Source organism: Lolium perenne, chromosome 7, assembly GCF_019359855.2.
Source record: "Lolium perenne isolate Kyuss_39 chromosome 7, Kyuss_2.0, whole genome shotgun sequence".
Classification (NCBI taxonomy): Eukaryota; Viridiplantae; Streptophyta; class Magnoliopsida; order Poales; family Poaceae; genus Lolium; species Lolium perenne.
In genome coordinates this window covers 242,221,636-242,234,602 of record NC_067250.2, presented here as the reverse complement: position 1 = coordinate 242,234,602, position 12,967 = coordinate 242,221,636, and positions in this window count along the sequence as shown.

The following is a 12,967-nucleotide window of genomic DNA, read 5'->3' as shown; positions in this document are numbered from 1 at the left end:
CTAGTTCGGCGAAGAGATAGTGAAATACAAGTGGTATGAATGAATATGAGCAGTAGTAACGGCGCCAGAAAAGTGCTTGCTGGCGTGCAGTTGATGGTAGTAATATTGCAGGAAGTAAAGATGCAGTAAAACAGTAAACAAGCAGCGATAGCAGTATTTAGGAACAAGGCCTAGGGATCATACTTTCACTAGTGGACACTCTCAACATTGATCACATAACAGAATAAATAGATAGATGCTAGAATCTACACCCTCTTGTTGGATGATGAACACCACTAACTGTGTAGGATTACACGAACCCTCAATGCCGGAGTTAACAAGCTCCACAATATTCAATGTTCATATTTAAATAACCTTAGAGTGCATAACAGATCAACATAACCAAACCAAGTACTAACATAGCATGCACACTGTCACCTTCACACTACGAAAGGAGGAATAGATCACATCAATACTATCATAGCAATAGTTAACTTCATAATCTACAAGAGATCACAATCATAGCCTACGCCAAGTACTACACGATGCACACACTGTCACCATTACACCGTGCAGGAGGAATAAACTACTTTAATAACATCACTAGAGTAGCACACAGATAAATTGTGATACAAAACACATTGCAATCATAAAGAGATATAAATAAGCACTTCACTATGCCATTCATAACAGTGAATAAGTATTCTGTGAAATATAGCCTAAGAGACCCACACGGTGCACACACTGTCACCTTTACACACGTGGGACAAGGAGTCTCCGGAGATCACATAAGTAAAATCCACTTTGACTAGCATAATGACATCTAGATTACAAGCATCATCATATGAATCTCAATCATGTAAGGAAGCTCATGAGATTATTGTATTGAAGTACATAGGAGAGAGATGAACCACATAGCTACCGGTACAGCCCCGAGCCTCGATGGAGAACTACTCCCTCCTCATGGGAGACAGCAGCGTTGGTGAAGATGGCGGTGGTGTTGATGGAGAAGCCTTCCGGGGGCACTTCCCCGTCCCGGCGGCGTGCCGGAACAGAGACTCCTGTCCCCGCATCTTGGCTTCGCGATGGCGGCGGCTCTGGAAGGTTTTCTCTGGTTTCGTCGAACGTGGTAGGGTTTTCGCGACGGAGACTTTAAGTAGGCGGAAGGGCAAGGTCGGTGGAGTCCTGGTGGGGCCACACACTAGGCCGGCGCGGCCAGGGCTTGGGCCGCGCCGCCCTACTGTGTCCCCACCTCGTGGCCCCACTTCGTTTCCCCTTCGGACTTCTGGAAGCTTCGTGGAAAAATAGGACCCTGGGCGTTGATTTCGTCCGATTCCGAGAATATTTCCTTACTAGGATTTCTGAAACCAAAAACAGCAGAAAACAAAGAATCGGCCCTTCGGCATCTCGTCAATAGGTTAGTTCCGGAAAACGCATAATAATGACATAAAGTATGCATAAAACATGTAGATATCATCAATAATGTGGCATGGAACATAAGAAATTATCGATACGTCGGAGACGTATCACAGGTTTTCTACCAAGAGGAAGAAGAAGAGAACTTTGATCACAACACCAACCAAGGCAAGCTAATATTCTTGCAAGCTACCCTAAGGCAAAGCTCTACAAGAGCAAGGCCTCATCCCCATTTAATTCATGCTTAATGATCCTATCCCAAGTTTTTACCTTACAAGTGTTTGACTTTGGTTTATCAAATTTTACTTTTTGATTCATGATTCACTTGGTTTAGATATAGAGTAGAACAAGAGCATTAAAGTTAGCCTAGAGCAAGACAAGCTAGTTAGCACCCCTCATGACTAGTTGCTAGTGCTAACAAATAAAATTGACTACTCTAGATGGGAACATGTGAAATGAAATGACTTTGAAAACCTTGGAATGACGATTCATTCTATTGAAAGATTTTGAAGGTGAATATGACTGGTGAATGACTTGGTGAATTTCATAAAAACTGATGGTTGGGTTCGGATGCGATACCATTCCAATTTGAAAGTACCCCCACAATACCCAACATGGGTAAGGGCTTAACTAGAAATTTATGTGCTTTAGTATGGGTTCCCTCTGAACAAGCGTCATCGGGGTTATGCCGAAAGCTACCTCTACAACAAAAGAAGTGATGTGATATGACGTGAAATGAGGTGAATGTCAGGCCAAAGCCCTGTGCAGTTCCCAGGCTGACCGTTTGTCTTCACTGGGAGGCCAAGATCATGGGGAGAGGTGCCTATACTAGAGTATGTAAGTGAAAGGTTATGGTTGGTAGTCTGCACACGGAGTGTGATAAATCAGGGCCAGTTAACCCTGACGGATTATTGCAAATATTGTGGCAAAAGTGTGCGACCTCTACAGAGTGTAGAACTATTCGAATAGCCGTGTCCACGGTTATGGACGGTTGGAAAGGCCATACTGTTCCGTCATCAGACCATTTTTGAAAATGTGACATGTGACATATGACTGGTGAATTTGAACTTGAAAGTTGAACGGTGTTTGAATTGAATCACAACAGAGTTGTGGGAATGACACTAATGTTCCCACTTGAGCTAGTTAACAAATGAAGAGGCTTTTATTAAATATTAGTGAACTAAAACTGGCTTTATGCAAATAAACTTAGAGCTTATCACCCCCTTACTAAAATTGGTAAGTACTTACCTTAGTATTAGTTTGCGAGTACTTTAAAAGTACTCATGGCTTTGTCCCTGGCTATTCAAATGGCCAGACTTTGAAGGAGAACAGCAGTACGAGGAAGATGGACAGCAGGACGTCTACGACAACTAGGACTACTCCTGACGTCAAGCGTTGGCCTGTGGATTAGATAGCCACTACTACTTCGCTTCCGCTATGTGTGATGTTCGTTGATCAATAGATCAACATTGTAATATTGGATCATGTGATCTACCCTTGTAAGACGATTATGTGTTGTAATAAATGATGACTCTATGATATTCAACTATTATGTCTCGCAACAACAATATTCCTGGGATTGCGATGTATGGCATAATAGGCATCTGGACTTAAAAATCCGGGTGTTGACAGTATCCAGCAAGGTTTTATCTTGAAAAGAAAGTCTTGCATAGAAATTATCAATGATGATATTACCAGGAAGCTCATGAATGGGGCATTTGAGCATTAAAGACTTCAACCTCCCCCATGCTTGGGCAATACTCTCTCCATCATGAGGCCAGAAATTATATATGCGGTTTCGGTCTTTGTGAATTTCACTTGGAGGATAAAATTTAGAATAAAATAGAGGCACGTACAATATCCTTCCAATCAAGAGAATTCCCATTCTTCATCAATTTATACCAATGCGCCGCTTTACCAGACAGCGATATAGAGAATAGTTTCTTCCTAACTTCATCCATAGAAATACCTGCACACTTGAATAACCCGCATAATTCATGTAAAAACAGTAAATGATCTCCAGGATGGATAGTTCCATCCCCTTCATAGCGGTTATCCAGAACACGTTCAATAATTTTCATAGGTACTTTATATGGAATCTCTTTCTCACCTGGTGCCTCATCCACTACCGTTGCAGTAGTAGTAGATTTTCCGAATAGGAATTCAAGAGAAGATCTCTCCATAATGAATTATAGCAGTAGGTGATACGTCTCCAACGTATCTATAATTTCCGATGTTCCATGCTTGTTTTATGACAATACCAACATGTTTTGTTCACACTTTATATCATTTTCATGCATTTTCCGGAACTAACCTATTAACAAGATGCCACAGTGCCAGTTCCTGTTTTCTGCTGTTTTTGGTTCCAGAAAGGCTGTTCGGGCAATATTCTCGGAATTGGACGAAATCAACGCGAAACCTCCTATTTTTCCCGGAAGCGTCCAGAACACCGAAGAAGAGTCGGAGAGGGGCCAGGGGGCCACCACACCACATGGCGGCGTGGGCCAGGCCTAGGCCGCGCCGGCCTAGGGTGTGGCGCCCCCAGGTGCCCCCCTGCGCCGCCTCTTCGCCTATAAAAGCCGTTTCGACCTAAAAACGCAGTACCAATTGACGAAACTCCAGAAAGACTCCAGGGGCGCCGCCGCCATCGCGAAACTCCAATTCGGGGGACAGAACTCTCTGTTCCGGCACCCTGCCGGACGGGGAATTGCCCCCGGAGCCATCTCCACCGCCGTCTTCACCGCCATCTTCACCGCCATCGCTGCCTCCATGATGAGGAGGGAGTAATCCACCCCCGAGGCTGAGGGCTCCGCTGTAGCTATGTGGTTCATCTCTCTCCTATGTACCCCAATACAATAATCTCATGAGCTGCTTTACATGATTGAGATTCATATGAGTTTGTATCACAATTTATCTATGTGCTACTCTAGCAATGTTATTAAAGTAGTTCTATTCCTCCTGCACGTGTGTAAAGGTGACAGTGTGTGCACCGTGTTAGTACTTGGTTTATGCTATGATCATGATCTCTTGTAGATTGCGAAGTTAACTATTGCTATGATAATATTGATGTGATCTATTCCTCCTACATATGCATGAAGGTGACAGTGTGCATGCTATGTTAGTACTTGGTTTAGTCTTTTGATCTATCTTACACTATAAGGTTACCAAAACATGAGCATTATTGTGGAGCTTGTTAACTCCGGCATTGAGGGTTCGTGTAATCCTACGCAATGTGTTCATCATCCAACAAAAGTGTAGAGTATGCATTTATCTATTCTGTTATGTGATCAATGTTGAGAGTGTCCACTAGTGAAAGTGTAATCCCTAGGCCTTGTTCCTAAATACTGCTATCGCTGCTTGTTTATCGTTTTCTTCACGTTACTACTGCTGCAATACTACCACCATCAACTACACGCCAGCAAGCTATTTTCTGGCACCGTTGCTACTGCTACTATATATTTATACCACCTGTATTTCACTATCTCTTCGCCGAACTAGTGCACCTATTTGGTGTGTTGGGGACACAAGAGACTTCTTGCTTTGTGGTTGCAGGGTTGCATGAGAGGGATATCTTTGACCTCTTCCTCCCTGAGTTCGATAAACCTTGGGTGATCCACTTAAGGGAAAACTTGCTGCTGTTCTACAAACCTCTGCTCTTGGAGGCCCAACACCGTCTACAGGAAAAGGAGGGAAGTAGACATCAAGCACTTTTCCGGCGCCGTTGTCGGGAGGAAAGGTAAAAGGTACTCACACTCCGGACCTCGGCTACCAAGCTATTTTCCGCCATTGTAAGTACTCGAAGCTATTTCCTTTAGATCCTGCAATTGCAACTTTTTGTTTCTTGTTTACACTAGTTAGGCATAATGGAAAACAACAAAAAATTTGGTGAGCTTTTTAGTCTTTTTCCTGATTTAGAATTGTTTGATGCAAAAATTAAAAAACCTATGGAACCTTATTTGCATGCTAGTAGTGATGTTATTAGTATGAATGCAATTACTGCTAATACTATGGATAAGTCTAAGCTTGGGGAAGCTAGTTTATATAAAAATAATCTTTTTTGCTCCTCGACTTTGGAAGAAATATTTTGCTCTGATAATGCTTTATCTCCCATATGCGATAACTCTAATGATGCTTCTGATATTTTAAATCCACCTGCCGAAAGTATTCCGTATAAAATACCTATGCAAATTATTGAACGCGTTATGGATAACCGTTATACAGGGGATGGAACTGTCCACCCTGGAGATCATTTATTGTTCTTGCATGAATTATGCGGTTTATTCAAGTGTGCAGGTATTGCTATGGATGAAGTGAGGAAGAAACTATTCTCTATATCGCTGTCTGGTAAAGCGGCGCATTGGTATAAATTACTGGATAATGGGGATTCTCTTGAATGGAATGATATTGTGCCCCGGTTTTATTCTAAATTTTATCCTCCTCATGAAGTGCATATTGATAGGAATTATATTTATAACTTTTATCCTCGTGATGGAGAGAGTATTTCTCAAGCGTGGGGGAGACTAAAGTCACTAATGCTAAAATGTCCCATTCATGAGCTTCCCCGTAATGTTATTGTTAACAATTTTTATGCGAGACTTTCAGGACAACACAAGGACTATCTGGACGCGTGTTCGGAGGGATCTTTCACAAGCAAGGAGGTTGAAGCTAGGTGGGATCTTCTTGATCGGATTGAGGACAACGCTGAAGGATGGGAGAACGACAAAGGTAAAGAGTCAGGTATAAATTATGATTATGAATGCATTGAAGCTTTTATGGATACCGATAAATTTCGAAATATGAGTGCTACTTATGGTCTTGACTCTCAAGTTGCTGCAAATCTTTATAAAGCCTTTGCTTCTCATTTTGAATTGCCTAAAAAGAATTTTGATAAGTATCATGAACCTTTTAAAGAGGCTTGCATGAAGAATCAAATTGTTGTTAATTATTGCAATAAGCATGCTCAAACTCCTAAGAATTCTATTTCTTATAAGCATGTTAATTTTTGTGGAATGCATAGGCCTTGCGGAATTAATCAAGTCAAAGATGAATATTGCATCCATCATATTAATGAAAAAACTAGAAAGTGGTTTAGGGCTCTAGATGATCTTGGTAAAAAAGTTTGTGCCCTCTATCCTTTTATTTGTGAAGTTTGCCATGAAGTGGGTCATTTTAATTTTCAATGCTCCTCCAATGATAATTTGAACCCAATGAGTGCTGCAAATTTGTATTGTGATGATGAAATTACTCCTAATCAGCATGATGAACTTACTTTATTTTTGGGGTGTGAAGAACTGTCGAGAAAAATCTCTTTGTTACATATGAGTGATCTTGATATTGATGATGTCCTGCATGGGTGTTTTTCTTATTGCATTGATAATAGCCATACAAATACTTACATACAAAATATTTTAGAAGATGACACCTTGCCAAAATATGATAGGACCGCTGTGTGTTTTCAACTAATTAATGAAAAGGAGGGATCCTCCCAAGTTTCTTCTATTGTTTCTGAAAGTAAATCAGGTTATGCGGACGAGCCACCCTTCAAGCCTCTTCCTCCTAAAGAAGGGAACGAGGAGAAGGAAGAGAAGAAGAAGAAGAAGGGAACGAAGAAGAAGAAGAAGAAGGAGAATAAAAAGAAAGAGGTAACGGCGTATCCCCGTGAATGAGATAACGCTAGGTAACCGTAAGTATGTTGCTCCTAATGATTATTGTGATAATGAATCTGAATACGATGATCTTCCTATGCCCTTTACATACATTAGCAATCATGATTTGAATGAACACACTACTTTTGATATTGCAAATCTCTGGGAAACTAATTCTGAAAATGATGATAATAATTGCCATAGTGTCAGTGCTATCCATGCTTCCTCCCATAATAATATAGAAAGCTGTAAGCTTGGGGAAGAGGTGTTTGAAAATCCTTTTGCTACTGATCATTATGTGTTTGATACATCTCCTTCTAATAACAATGATGGTATGGTCATAGATATACCGACTGTGAAAGATAACTATTCTATTTCTTATGATGACACTGTGCCTCCGATCTTTGATGATTATTATAAAGAATGCTATGATATAGGTTATAATTATCCTTATGAAACTTGTCATAGTCATGATTGGATTACCAAAAACAATTCTTTTAATATGCAACTTGTTTACCATGTTCAAATTCTTGATAATAATCTTGCTCCAATTACTATTAATGAGAATAACTCTTCTTATGCCAAAATTAATGATACTTCTATGCATATGAACCATGATAAGAATGTTTTAAGTGATGGGTATATTGTGGATTTCATCAATGATGCTACTGAAAGTTATTATGAGAGAGGAAAATATGGTTGCAAAAATTTTCATGTTACTAAAACACCTCTCTATGTGCTGAAATTTTTCAAGCTACACTTGTTTTATCTTCCTATGCTTGTTACTTTGCTCTTCATGAACTTGTTTATTTACAAGATTCCTATGCATAGGAAGCATGTTAGACTTAAATGTGTTTTGGATTTGCCTCTTGATACTCTCTTTTGCTTCAAATACAATTTCTTGCGAGTGCATCATTAAAACTGCTGAGCCCATCTTAATGGCTATAAAGAAAGAACTTCTTGGGAGATAACCCATGTGTTATTTTGCTACAGTACTTTGTTTTATATTTGTGTCTTGGAAGTTGTTTACTACTGTAGCAACCTCTCCTTATCTTAGTTTTGTGTTTTGTTGTGCCAAGTAAAGCCGTTGATAGAAAAGTAAGTACTAGATTTGGATTACTGCGCAGTTCCAGATTTCTTTGCTGTCACGAATCTGGGTCCACCTCCCTGTAGGTAGCTCAGAAAATTAAGCCAATTTACGTGCATGATCCTCAGATATGTGCGCAACTTTCATTCAATTTGAGCATTTTCATTTGAGCAAGTCTGGTGCCATTTTAAAATTCGTCCATACGAACTGTTCTGTTTTGACAGATTCTGCCTTTTATTTCGCATTGCCTCTTTTGCTATGTTGGATGAATTTCTTTGATCCACTAATGTCCAGTAGCATTATGCAATGTCCAGAAGTGTTAAGAATGATTGTGTCACCTCTGAATATGTTAATTTTTATTGTGCACTAACCCTCTAATGAGTTGTTTCGAGTTTGGTGTGGAGGAAGTTTTCAAGGGTCAAGAAAGGAGGATGATATACTATGATCAAGAAGAGTGAAAGCTCTAAGCTTGGGGATGCCCCGGTGGTACATCCCTGCATATTTCAAGAAGACTCAAGCGTCTAAGCTTGGGGATGCCCAAGGCATCCCCTTCTTCATCGACAAATTATCAGGTTCCTTCTCTTGAAACTATATTTTTATTCGGTCACATCTTATGTGCTTTACTTGGAGCGTCTGTATGCTTTTGTTTTTGTTTGTGTTTGAATAAATGCTTGTGTGGGAGAGAGACACGCTCCGCTGGTTCGTATGAACACATGTGTTCTTAGCTCATAATATTCATGGCGAAGGTTGAAACTGCTTCGTTAAATTATTATATGGTTGGAATTGGAAAATGCTACATGTAGAAATTGGTGTGATGTCTTGAATAATGTGATACTTGGCAATTGTTGTGCTCTTGTTTAAGCTCTTGCATCATATACCTTGCACCCATTAGTGAGGAAATACATAGAGCTTGTTAAAATTTGGGTTTGCATGAGTGGTTTCTCTAGAGTCTAGATATTTTCTAGTAAGATGTTTGAACAACAAGGAAGACGATGTATAGTTTTATAATGCTTGTAATATGTCTTTTATGTGAGTTTTGCTGTACTAGTTCGTGCTTGTGTTTGCTTCAAACAACCTTGCTAGCCTAAACCTTGTATCGAGAGGGAATACTTCTCATGCATCCAAATCCTTGAGCCAAACAACACTATGCCATTTGTGTCCACCATACCTACCTACTACATGGTATTTTCCGCCATTCCAAAGTAAATTGCTTGAGTGCTACCTTTAAAATTCCATCATTCACCTTTGCAATATATAGCTCATGGGACAAATAGCTTAAAAACTATTGTGGTATTGAATATGTAATTATGCACTTTATCTCTTATTAAGTTGCTTGTTGTGCGATAACCATGTTCACTGGGGACACCATCAACTATTCATTGTTGAATTTCATGTGAGTTGCTATGCATGTCCGTCTTGTCTGAAGTAAGAGAGATCTACCACCCTATGGTTAAGCATGCATATTGTTAGAGAAGAACATTGGGCCGCTAACTAAAGCCATGATCCATGGTGGAAGTTTCAGTTTTGGACATATATCCTCAATCTCATATGAGAAAATTATTAATTGTTGTTACATGCTTATGCATAAAAGAGGAGTCCATTATCTGTTGTCTATGTTGTCCCGGTATGGATGTCTAAGTTGAGAATAATCAATAGCGAGAAATCCAATGCGAGCTTTCTCCTTAGACCTTTGTACGGCGGCATAGAGGTACCCCTTTGTGACACTTGGTTAAAACATGTGCATTGTGATGATCCGGTAGTCCAAGCTAATTAGGACAAGGTGCGGGCACTATTAGTATACTATGCATGAGGCTTGCAACTTGTAAGATATAATTTACATGATACATATGCTTTATTACTACCGTTGACAAAATTGTTTCATGTTTTCAAAATAAAAGCTCTAGCACAAATATAGCAATCGATGCTTTCCTCTTTGAAGGACCATTCTTTTACTTTTATTGTTGAGTCAGTTCACCTATCTTTCTCCACCTCAAGAAGCAAACATTTGTGTGAACTGTGCATTGATTCTTATATACTTGCTTATTGCATTTGTTATATTGCTTTGCATTGACAACTATCCATGAGATATACATGTTACAAGTTGAAAGCAACCGCTGAAACTTAATCTTCCATTGTGTTGCTTCAATGTCTCTACTATGAATTTATTGCTTTATGAGTAACTCTTATGCAAGACTTATTGATGCTTGTCTCGAAAGTACTATTCATGAAAAGTCTTTGCTATATGATTCACTTGTTTACTCATTGCATTTACATTGTTTCGAATCGCTGCATTCATCTCATATGCTTTACAATGGTATGATTAAGATTATGTTGGTAGCATGTCACCTCAGTAAATTATCTTTTATCGTTTACCTACTCGAGGACGCAGTAGGAACTAAGCTTGGGGATGCTGATACGTCTCCAACGTATCTATAATTTCCGATGTTCCATGCTTGTTTTATGACAATACCAACATGTTTTGTTCACACTTTATATCATTTTCATGCATTTTCCGGAACTAACCTATTAACAAGATGCCACAAAGTGCCGGTTCTGTTTCTGCTGTTTTTGGTTCCAGAAAGGCTGTTCGGGCAATATTCTCGGAATTGGACGAAATCAACGCCAAACCTCCTATTTTTCCCGGAAGCGTCCAGAACACCGAAGAAGAGTCGGAGAGGGGCCAGGGGGCCACCACACCACATGGCGGCGCGGGCCAGGCCTGGGCCGCGCCGGCCTAGGGTGTGGCGCCCTGTGTGCCCCCTGCGCCGCCTCTTCGCCTATAAAAGCCCTTTCGACCTAAAAACGCAGTACCAATTGATGAAACTCCAGAAAGACTCCAGGGGCGCCGCCGCCATCGCGAAACTCCAATTCGGGGGACAGAACTCTCTGTTCCGGCACCCTGCCGGACGGGGAATTGCCCCCGGAGCCATCTCCACCGCCGTCTTCACCGCCATCTTCACCGCCATCGCTGCCTCCATGATGAGGAGGGAGTAATCCACCCCCGAGGCTGAGGGCTCCGCTGTAGCTATGTGGTTCATCTCTCTCCTATGTACCCCAATACAATAATCTCATGAGCTGCTTTACATGATTGAGATTCATATGAGTTTGTATCACAATTTATCTATGTGCTACTCTAGCAATGTTATTAAAGTAGTTCTATTCCTCCTGCACGTGTGTAAAGGTGACAGTGTGTGCACCGTGTTAGTACTTGGTTTATGCTATGATCATGATCTCTTGTAGATTGCGAAGTTAACTATTGCTATGATAATATTGATGTGATCTATTCCTCCTACATATGCATGAAGGTGACAGTGTGCATGCTATGTTAGTACTTGGTTTAGTCTTTTGATCTATCTTACACTATAAGGTTACCAAAACATGAGCATTATTGTGGAGCTTGTTAACTCCGGCATTGAGGGTTCGTGTAATCCTACGCAATGTGTTCATCATCCAACAAAAGTGTAGAGTATGCATTTATCTATTCTGTTATGTGATCAATGTTGAGAGTGTCCACTAGTGAAAGTGTAATCCCTAGGCCTTGTTCCTAAATATCGCTATCATTTGCTTGTTTACTGTTTTCTCATCGTTACTACTGCTGCAATACTACCACCATCAACTACACGCCAGCAAGCTATTTTCTGGCACCGTTGCTACTGCTACTATATATTTATACCACCTGTATTTCACTATCTCTTCGCCGAACTAGTGCACCTATTTGGTGTGTTGGGGACACAAGAGACTTCTTGCTTTGTGGTTGCAGGGTTGCATGAGAGGGATATCTTTGACCTCTTCCTCCCTGAGTTCGATAAACCTTGGGTGATCCACTTAAGGGAAAACTTGCTGCTGTTCTACAAACCTCTGCTCTTGGAGGCCCAACACTGTCTACAGGAAAAGGAGGGGGAAGTAGACATCAGTAGGCAGAAATAAAAACAACACGTACAGTAAAAGTTTTCCTTACCAATTCACTCCCCGGCAACGGCGCCAGAAAATAGTCTTGATGACCCACAAGTATAGGGGGTGTATCGTAGTACTTTCGATAAATAGGAGTGTCGAACCCAACGAGGAGCAGAAGGTGTTGGCAAGCAGTTTCGATGAAGGATTCACTGTAAATGCTCACAGACAAGTTTTCAGGGGGTTTTGATATAGCAGATAAATAAAGTACAAGTAAGTAAAATGCGAGAGTAATAATTGCAGCGAGTGGCCCAATCCTTTTTAGCACAAAGGACAAGCCGGTTTGTTTACTTATGATGACCAAACGTTCTTGAGGACACACAGGAATTTAGTCTAGTGCTTTCGCTTCATATAGTTGATTAATCTTCATTGTTTTGATAAGTGTTGTGTGGGTGAACCTATGCTAATGCACCGCCCTTCCTAGGACTAATACATACTTGTGATTAAACCCCTTGCAAGCATCCGCAAATACAAGAAAGTAATTAAGATAAATCTAACCACAGCCTTAAACTCTAAGATCCTGCTATCCCTCATGCATCGATATACCAACGGGGGTTCAGGTTGCTGTCACTCCGGCAACCCCACAATTAGCAAACGAATACAAGATGCATTCCCCTAGGCCCATAAAGGTGAAGTATCAGGCTGGTCATAGTGGGGAGTAACTTACACTAGTAACATATGTTATGTTACTAGTCTAGGTTACTACCTTCATAGTGGATAGTAACTTATATGTGGTGTCATGCATTGTATCATTTATTATGTTGTAGACTCATCTTTCCTTGAGGTGTGTGATGTTATGGTAACATAGCTAGTTACCACCTCACTCTCTTCATTTATTAGCATGTCATGTCACCAAAATGCCTTGAGATGTGTGATGTTACTAGCTATG